Source organism: Amia ocellicauda, chromosome 16 (genome assembly GCF_036373705.1).
Source record: "Amia ocellicauda isolate fAmiCal2 chromosome 16, fAmiCal2.hap1, whole genome shotgun sequence".
NCBI classification, from domain to species: Eukaryota; Metazoa; Chordata; class Actinopteri; order Amiiformes; family Amiidae; genus Amia; species Amia ocellicauda.
In genome coordinates this window covers 9,044,830-9,054,749 of record NC_089865.1, presented here as the reverse complement: position 1 = coordinate 9,054,749, position 9,920 = coordinate 9,044,830, and positions in this window count along the sequence as shown.

Genomic DNA, 9,920 nt, shown 5'->3' with positions numbered 1-9,920 from the left:
TTTTAATAGGACAGAGATCATGCCAGACACATTCTATTGGTCTTCATTGGTCACATGCCAAGTATGAGTGAGTGGTGCAGCAAATTCCCAAAACTTATCCCTTAGTTAACAACACAAAAGGCAATTTTACCTTCCTATGAGTGCCAAGCAAATATAAGAAACATGGAGTGACTGTTTTGGGGAAAATGGCGATTTCCGGGACGAATGACTCACCTGCCACATTCCAGTGGTGTTTAAACAGCAGCATTCATTCAGTCTGAGTATGATTGCACAATGTGTCATTTCTTTATTTCAAGATGCCATTTTATAAAAATAAATCTTTCAACAGTGTTAAAACATAACACATATGAAACAGAGATTGAACTGTATGCCATACTTCATAGAATTCCAGTTTTCTGTTTTTTGTAGTTTTCCATAGACTTCTGCTGTTTCTGAATAATTGAATCGAACTACATGAAGCATTAGTGACAAAATGGAAATGCATTTTACAGGATTGTCATAAGGGTCTGACCCTGTTCAAATATCCTTCTGAATTTACCCTTCATTACTGTTTAACAGAATCATTGTAAATGTTATGTAAATTCATGCAAATGAATTAAAATCAGGGTAATTTTCTGACCATGTAAGGTAATGCTTTCCATTTCTATGATGCTATACATTACATCAATTCAGTTAAAAAAGAAATAGCATATAAGGGAAACTGCAAAACCACAAAATGTTGAAAACCTGATGTTTGACTACCGTTACATGTTATTACTGTTCTATTCAAAAATCCAATCCAATTTTAGTGACACGAGACAGTGACAAATTGTTTTATTAATTGTAAAGGTCAGAGGATATGTAGATTATTATTAAGAATATTACAAATTGAAAGCATAGGACATTTTAAACTGATATTCTTTTTGACAAAACACGTCTAAAGGAGAGTTTTCAATTTGTACTAGCCGCAGCAAAAAACATTGTATTGCTAGATCTCGTCAAGAAAGAAAAAGCAATGCTAGGAATGATCCGTGTTTGCAGCTTTACAGGTCTGAGCAGAGCAGGCTGGGGTAGGAGAACTGCTTGGGGCTTTTTTTAACAAGGGGCTGTTACTATTACTGACTGACTGATTAACCCATATTTAGTTTTCCTTTCCTGGTTTCCTCATTCACTGGTCTTACATTGATTAACACAGTTTGGTGGTGATGAAGATGATGATTCACATTGCTAATTCTGTTTTGGGTAAAGAAAGTTTTTTTTTTTTTTGTGCGTGTTAGTCTCCCTAATGCAATACAATAACTTTCACACTAATTTTGAATTATTATTTGTAACTTCTTATGTTAATTATCTGGAAAAGAATTGCATCATTGTGTTCAGTTATTACTCTTTTCCATACTTACACCACCTGAATGCTTTCACATGTAAGTAAATATTAGTTTCTACATTTCAATTAAACAATAGGGAAGATTCATAACAAGCATTTTTATTAGCATATAACATTAAGTGCCAATACGATAAGGTTACCATTTACAAGGATATCATTCTCTTATATGTTTTAGTTTGAGAAGCTTTAAAATATATGAATAATAATAAACCAAACCTTTCCTTTACACAACAGATTATTTTATTGTAGGATTTCACATAGAAAGAGATTTGTCAAACAACTTCCAAAGACTCTATAGTCCTTCACTCTTAAGCCATATCCCAGTGGCTAATGGCAGTCTAATAGGATAGTTTAAACGTCTGCCTGTTATTTAACTATATTATCAGACTTCTCTGGTGGCTTGGGGGTGTTAATGATTAATCTTGATCTAATGATTAGCCAATCCTTGGCATGCTTGATGATTTGTAGTTCTTAAATTGCCATTCTTAACCAATAAAGTGCTTTTTGATGTTCAATAAGTCGACCCCAGTCAAAGAATTTTAATCAGAGTGTAAAACAGGCTATGGCTTTAGGGTAGGGTCTAAGACATCTTTTGGAAAACACAGATAGTGCCTTTGTAAATCAGCATGTACTTTCAAAGGGCTACTTTGTTTTTTTAAAAAAGGGCTTAAGTTAATAATCTTCAGTTTGCCTGGGGGATCAAAAAGGAAGTATACTGTTGAAAGGAGAAGTGTTTGCTTGATCTAATGCATGGGTTAACTTTCCTTATTCGAACGTGTTCCTTTTCCAATAATTGCATTTCCATATTTTTTTCTGCATTACTACACTTCAGCTTTGAATGGACAATATGATTGACAGTCCTCTTATTTACTCATTGAATAAGTTACTTCTGGAATTGAAGACTTGTTGCAAGTTTTTCGTTTTGATATCACACAATCTTGTTTATGAATTTCAGTATGTTAGTCTTATCAGTGGCGTTTGCCATGTTTATTGTCTTTCATAACCCACATTCAAAATAAACTTTATCTCAACTCCACACTTTTGTGATGTTGGATGATGTCCAAATAGATTTTAAAAGTTTAAGAATTGTTCTTATAACTTAAGATGTTATCTGTGTTTTGTTGTAGCTTGCCTTTCAGATTATAAGATCATATATCATAGTAAAAAATAAGTAAGTAAAACAAAATATATTTTTCTTTAGCAGCTCCAAATTATCCACAAGTCTTCTGCTTCTGTTGCCATTCAAGCCCTGCTTTGAGATCTGTCAATAAAACAGATTTACTATTTAAAGCTCTGTGATTTAATATAAAGCAACCATAAAATATGGCTTGTGGCTTAAGTGGGTCTGCATCTCGAAAAGCTGAAGAACCAAGATTAAAGGGTAACATTTCTTTTACATTTTATGTTATTAATGCTGAAATTGCTAATTATACTGTTTGGAACTTGGAGAGTAGGTTGATGATGCAGTAATTTAACTCATTTAGTACAGATATCTTTGATCAAAGCTGTAGAGCCAAGGGTCAGCAGAAGAGATTGCCAGGACTCTGGAGGTAATTTCAGCTGTACAGTTAAAGCATTTTCTTTCCATAATGACCAAGTGTAAACATTTTAAAGATTATATTTAAATTAACAAGGGGATAGGGAACCTATGTTCACAGCTGTCAGCTGTCAAGCTCTGTTGAATGTATGACAGATGACCAAAAAATGTTTCTGAAATAAAAATGTTCACTTAGGACCCATTCCAGAATGCACATTCCAACATTATGCTGACACTGATGTGCAAATAAAAATCATTTAATATTAGGTGTCTCATATTGGTTACTAGGAGGACATTTTCCTAGAAATTAAATCCACACTATCTTGTTAAAGAGTTTTTAAATGTTCATATCACACACCCACAATCCAGTCAAATACCCTAAAGTGCAGCTATTAAAGTATCATGAAGTCTCCTTTTTCAGCTAGCATCTCAGTTTCTTCATTGACACACCACACATTTTCTTTAAGACATCAGATCATCTAATTCTATGTATTTTTATTTTGTATTATTTAGCCTTGATAGAATTACATTCATCACTTCATCCCTAAAAGGTTCAGTTCCACTCTTTCTTGGAGGTCATATAAAAAACAGAAAGACTCTCCCTCCATTCCTGACCTCTCTTTAACCCTCCTTAGCAGTGCTGTGGGCTGATTTATTTAGCCAATTTCCTGTCTTTGCTATACCCTTGCCTATTAATCAGCCATTCTGTTTAATAGCTTTATGATGTTCCAATTTCAAATGAAAGGAGCTATAACAACAACAGGGAAGGATATCTAAGTGTGACATTTTGGTGATTTCAGATGGAAAGCAGAATACAGAAATATTTTCCAAACAAATATTTCCATATTCCATATTTATGTTTTAAATAAATCATATAATAAGAATATTTATGATTATTTAACAAGAACCCTCAAATAATCCTGTTAAGTGTAACACAAAGTCTAGTATTCAAAAAGCTCATTGCTTTGTTTACCCTTGGGAAATAAGACTGGGATTCAAACTAAACAAAACTACTGACAAAACACCTGCTGTGGAATAATGGAGATTCAAAAAAATAAAATAAAAAATAAAGCAGCTGATGTTTTTGTATGTATGTACTTAGGTATGTACATATGTATATACCTCACATCACATGTATATACATCACATATTAAAACAATTGAGTAATGCTACACAATGTCTTAGTTACATAAACATCCTGCAATGTAATGAAGACTTAAAACACCAACTTTAAATGTACATAATTCAAAATATATTTACAATATAAACTTAATTCCCAGTCTTGTGGTCTCTTGCAAGTCAATTTACATGCTGGACATGTGTAATGTATACTTAGTCTGTAAAAGCTATAATGACTTAACAAATTAAGTAAATAATCATTACTTATTTAGTTTTAGTAACAAATTATAATATGCTTTTAAAAAGTTAATTTAAATATGTAAAAGCTACTTGAGTATTTACAGAGTAGGCTGAATGAATGCTCAACAAACTCTGATCCAGTCATCAGTGATAAAATATTAACTTAATCACTGAATAACACTATTTCAACATGGTATTTATCATATTAACTCTATGCATAGTGTGATTGTATGCTTTTCTCCTCCCTTCTCATTATCAAGAAGACATCAGTGTTTTAGATCTGGCCTTATTTTGACTGAACTCTGAATATGGGACACTATAAACTGTACGCCTGAGGGTATGAATGAAACAGTAAATATAAATACTCATTAAATTTACATCAAAAGAAATCAAATTAACCACATTAAACCATCAATCAATTGAGCTCTCGTCTAACAAAAAGGCTTTCTTCAAGCAATCTCTTTGCTCTGAATTTAAAAGAGGATGTTTCACATTTTTGAAATGATTTTGCCTTCACCCCTTATCTTTTTAATGTCTTAACCCCAAATTACTTCCTTATTTTTGTATTCTCTTTTGTGTGTTCCCAAGCCAGTTCTCCTAATCACACTTTAATGTTGTCTTGCTCTTGTCTGAGCCGCGTAGACAAAAATAATGAACATGATCTTATTTGCATATGAAGTATAAGCATGTGAAGGCAGAAGTGGAAGAATTAATGTATTGAGCTTTATCATCTGCTTACTCTGCATTGCCATGCTCTCCTTCAAGTCTTGTACTTTTGTTTCTAACTCTACTTAAGTCTTGGGTATTTTTGAAGCTATAGTATAGAGTTCAGACTGAAAGGGTGAACTGATTCTAAGTACAAAGTATCAAAGCTAATGGAAATTCGCATAAACAAGCAAGGTGTTCCATTAAAATATTTTAAACATTTATGTTAAGCATTAAGAATCTGATTGTTATACCTTTATAGTTAGTTTGAATTATATTTTGAAGATGGTAATAATTCTTGTCTTTGTCTTAAAACACAATGTAATTCACACAATGTTATTCCTCACAGGTTGTTAAACATATTTTGTATGAGTTAACAAGGTACACTGATTTTAATCCTTCACGTAATGAATCTGACTTGAACACCTCCAAGGCTTTAGCTGTAGAATAGGCTGTGTATCGAGATAAAAGGAAACATCTGCCTCTTTGGTGAAGACTTCAGTTCTCTAACTATATGGATGATTTCATTATTAATGTTCTATTTCTTCCCAAACCTTTTTCACTGTATTTTCACAAGCTTTATAGCTCCTGTGATTATTGCAGACATACTATCCCTTCTTATTCGGGTCTCCACTACAACATTTACAAGTCAGCACCTGCCATTGTGTCTGCAAATGGATTATTTAAAACCTGTAGAGACCTTACCTAAAAATCCCTAAAAAACTATTTTTCAGTGATCCAATCTACACCTTTAATATTTCGGATCAGCAGTTTAAAGACAGATAGAGCTGTTAAATGTTTTTAAGAACCACCAGTTACACGCTTTGACTGGTCTATCACTGTTAAATGCATCCCAATAATCCCCCTTCCCAGAACTCCCTTAATCACTTTCTGTGCTACAGTGCTGTTCACACACTATGTATTTATGTCTTCCATAGGCAAAAGATGGTTCCTGACAGTACAATCCTTGTGCTTTGTGTATACTTTGAATTGCTCCAGATTATACAGGTGTTCTTTCTTAAACTGTCATCTGTTCACTTGTGTATCGACAATCAAACATTTTTCCTAAAGAAAGAAAGTCAAATTCATATTTTACATGCTCACTATGCTATATACAACATTCCCTATGAAGTGTGCTTTCAAATATGTTATAATATACTTTCATTAAAGAGTCTGATGCCTCAAATGATACACTTTATAAAAACCACACATTATGCTTACATACTTGATAAGTAGCAACATCTTTTTTTGATTACAGTCTTTATCCTGTTTAAAATTAAACACTGCTGCATCTTATTTTATATTTATTTACATTTGTATCTAAACTAAGTCTGCATTTACAGCCAAAATGTGTGTGTGTGTGTGTGTGTGTGTGTATTCATATATGTATTATTACATTTGTTACTTTTTGTAATGTGTGCATGCAAATACAAGTACATAAACAAATGTAATTGCAATTGTGTTGGTAGCTACGGGCTGTCTGACTTCAAACATGGCAGTCCATGTATTACAGATGGATCCACAAAGACATTACCAGACTCTTTTACTTAAATGGTGAGAAGTTCTTTATAAAAGTTTGACTGCAGAACTTCTTAAATGTAAAATATTTATACATTATCCGCTGCTTGGATCGGGGCTTCAGCTTACGAACTTGCTGACTACTAAGGACTCTATGTTCTGAACAGCACAGGCAACAAGTGACCAGTAACTTAAGATCCTTTTTAACAGTACTTATGAATTATTAAAGAAGTTACAATGCAGAGACCGCACTTAAATACAGAACAGATTTTAGCTAATGACAGACATGGGGCCTGGGGAGGAGAAGGCTGGTGGTGAGCATGTGGTTTTTAAAAAGGCTAGATTAGCGAACTTGCCTAGCTGCCGTCTGTTTTTAGCACCGATGGTGGAGAAATATTTAACCTTGTTAATTAATATTTCAACAGATTTGCTCCCCGTGTCATCCCACCACACACATTTCTGTTAAGATGATTGGCAAGAAACCCAATTGAATCCAAAGTGGTGCAGTCACTTGGGTGCACATTGCTTCATTGCTTTCATTGCAAAGAACCATCAAGAAAATTGAACTAAATCCACATGTAATGTCAGATTAGGTCGTTCTGTACATGAAGCAAATGGTGACAGCATGTACTTCACAGTTGGAGCTTTGAGAGGTATAGTTTTTTTCTGGAAAATCATGGCTGCCTTGTGTGCTCAACATTGACTAAAACAATCAGCAGAAAGAAACATTTATGTACTTGCACTGACAAAAGTAATGAATGAAGACTGATATAGATGAGGAAGGTGTTGGCTCCAGATTCAAAAACAACAAAAAAGAAAAATGGAGCTGCTAAATTGTTTGGGAGTAATAGCATCAGTTATTGTTTATTAACTTTAAAACATCTGGAACTATATGCCAAATCTGCATACTCTATCTAAATATATGTGTATATACTAACAGTATAAATTTCCATTTTGTTCCCTCTTTCACAGTTATTATTCAAGCCAGAGTATCAATACAATCCCGGGCACCAGTTTAGGAGAGCTGAAGACCACACACACATCCACTGAGATGTGCACCGCCAAGCCATCCCCTACTCTATTCACAGCAAGTACAAGAAAAACAAACATTGGGACTTTGTGGATAAAAATGTTACAAAGAATTACGCATGACTTTGTGTTTTCTTCGATTATAAAAGATATATATAGATATATATATTTCCTTGCCTTTATGCATAGTGAACTGAACTATTCAACTGAACTGCAATATAATCCAATTGATGCAACTGACAGGCCGTGTCTAATAAGAGAAGTAAAGTGAAATGAACAAAAGGTCAGTCGCTCAAAGGAGAAGGAATGTTATAGCCGTGACTAACAGAAGTATACCACCCCACACCAACAGATTTACTGAAGATCACAGGCTAAGAGAAAAAGATTTAAGTATACACTATTCTTTACAGCTCCACATTTAACAGTGAAACATTATAATCAACTATATTATTAAAATTAGAAAGTTTAGTATGTATGTTAGTATTTTTCTTAAGCAATACCAAATGTCCACCACGTGCTTTATTGCAATACACGTTTATATAGAAATTGGGAACTTTAAAGAGATTATGTTTCTTTCTTTAACTGCCTGACTGGCCCTCTGATCTGGCATAAACTTTTCCATCTTTGCTGATTATTATTATACTTTAACGTGGCTTCACCTAAGTCTATTTAATGGGGCAAAATCTTACCAAAAAGTATGTTTTTGATTTGTAGTCCTACGAAGATTCAATATAATTTATTGCACAAACTGCAATAACCTTTTAAATACATGCAGTAGTCCATACATTTGTGGTTATTAAGCATACAAATCGACAGTTGGCACTACTATGACAACATTAAACAATGTCTATGATTTTAGCACCATTAACAGGCTACTACCTTCAACATGGACTGTAGCACCGAGGTTATGCTGTGTTGATTCTAATATTTAAACTTGATGGAATTGCTGCATTTTTATGGAACATTTCCTGACACTCAATAAATACACTGCAATCAAATGGTGAAATAAAACTAACAGTACGCAGAAGTTCATGAGATCTATTGTACGCAACTATTGTTATTGACTGGATTATAATTACTTCTAACTGGGTGCAGTACAATGTATCTAGTAAAAGTAAAACAAACTTTTGAAGAGGCCACCTCATACTTTCTTCAAACAACAGTTGGTAATATCAGTAGGTGTTTAATTTCATTTTGAGTGATGTTGACTAATGGGAGTGGAAATTCCAAAATCCCAAGTTCACATGTGGGTTACTTTAATAGATTTAATAGATTTCAAGGAACACATTTAGAACTCCCTTGAGAATAACTGAAATTCAACTTTCAGAAGAAGATATTCCTAATGCTATTCTTAATATGGAATGGTTTTGACAAAAGGAGATTTTGTATTTGTATTTATCTCATGATAAACTATGATATGTTATAACACTTGTTATAAATGTGCAATTACATTTTGTATCCAATACAAAAAAAATCTTACAGTTATATATTCAATACATAGTATATTCAATAATCAGTAATACAAATCCAACTCTACAATAGAACATTGAAGTAGATTTTGAGATTTAATATAAAATGTACATAAATTTATTGCATAATTACTTAACTAATTATAAAGCCCAATCTGTATGCATTAATTTACCCATTTGCTGTGCCTGTAAAGGTAATTAATGATTTAAGGATTGTGAGACAGACATATCTTGATTACTTATAATTGGTCAATAACATTACAACTAATCACAGATTCAAAATCTTAAAATAATGTGCTTAGCCATTCTGCTATCCTGACCAACTGGTTGCTTTTTCACATGTCCAGCTAGATGGGATAAAATCATTACAAGTATTTACAGAGGAAGGGTGGATCAAAACAATATACTTTATAATCATTGAAACTCTTAAAAAAATGCCCAAAACAGAACTTCCTTGATTAATGGAGAAGATATAGAAGTGCTGACAAAACTCCAGCCTGCTAAATAATTTAATCAATCCAGACATTATGTATTGTCCTTCATTTAAGATTCCATGTTCCCACATCTAACCAAGGATTATATAGGTATAAAAGCTGAAATGCTTTATGATATCTCAAGACCCTGGCTGAAGGATAGTAGCATTGGTAAAACTAAGACGGGTAGTTCTGAATTTTGTACCATAAATAAACAGAAGACTTGTCTTTTAAGTCACATAAATTCCATTACATTATGTATTTTTTTCAGAAAGGAAAACTTAAATATGCTACCTAGTGGTTTCACTTTTATACTTGTTTTATGGTGTTTCTCTGTGCATACAGGAACACTTATTGCAGAATTTTAGTAACCTTGAGATACAATGCCTGTAACAACATTACTACATGTGGTCTGTGTAAGTGGGGAGGTTAAAGTTCATCATAGTTTGCACACTACTAATTATAGA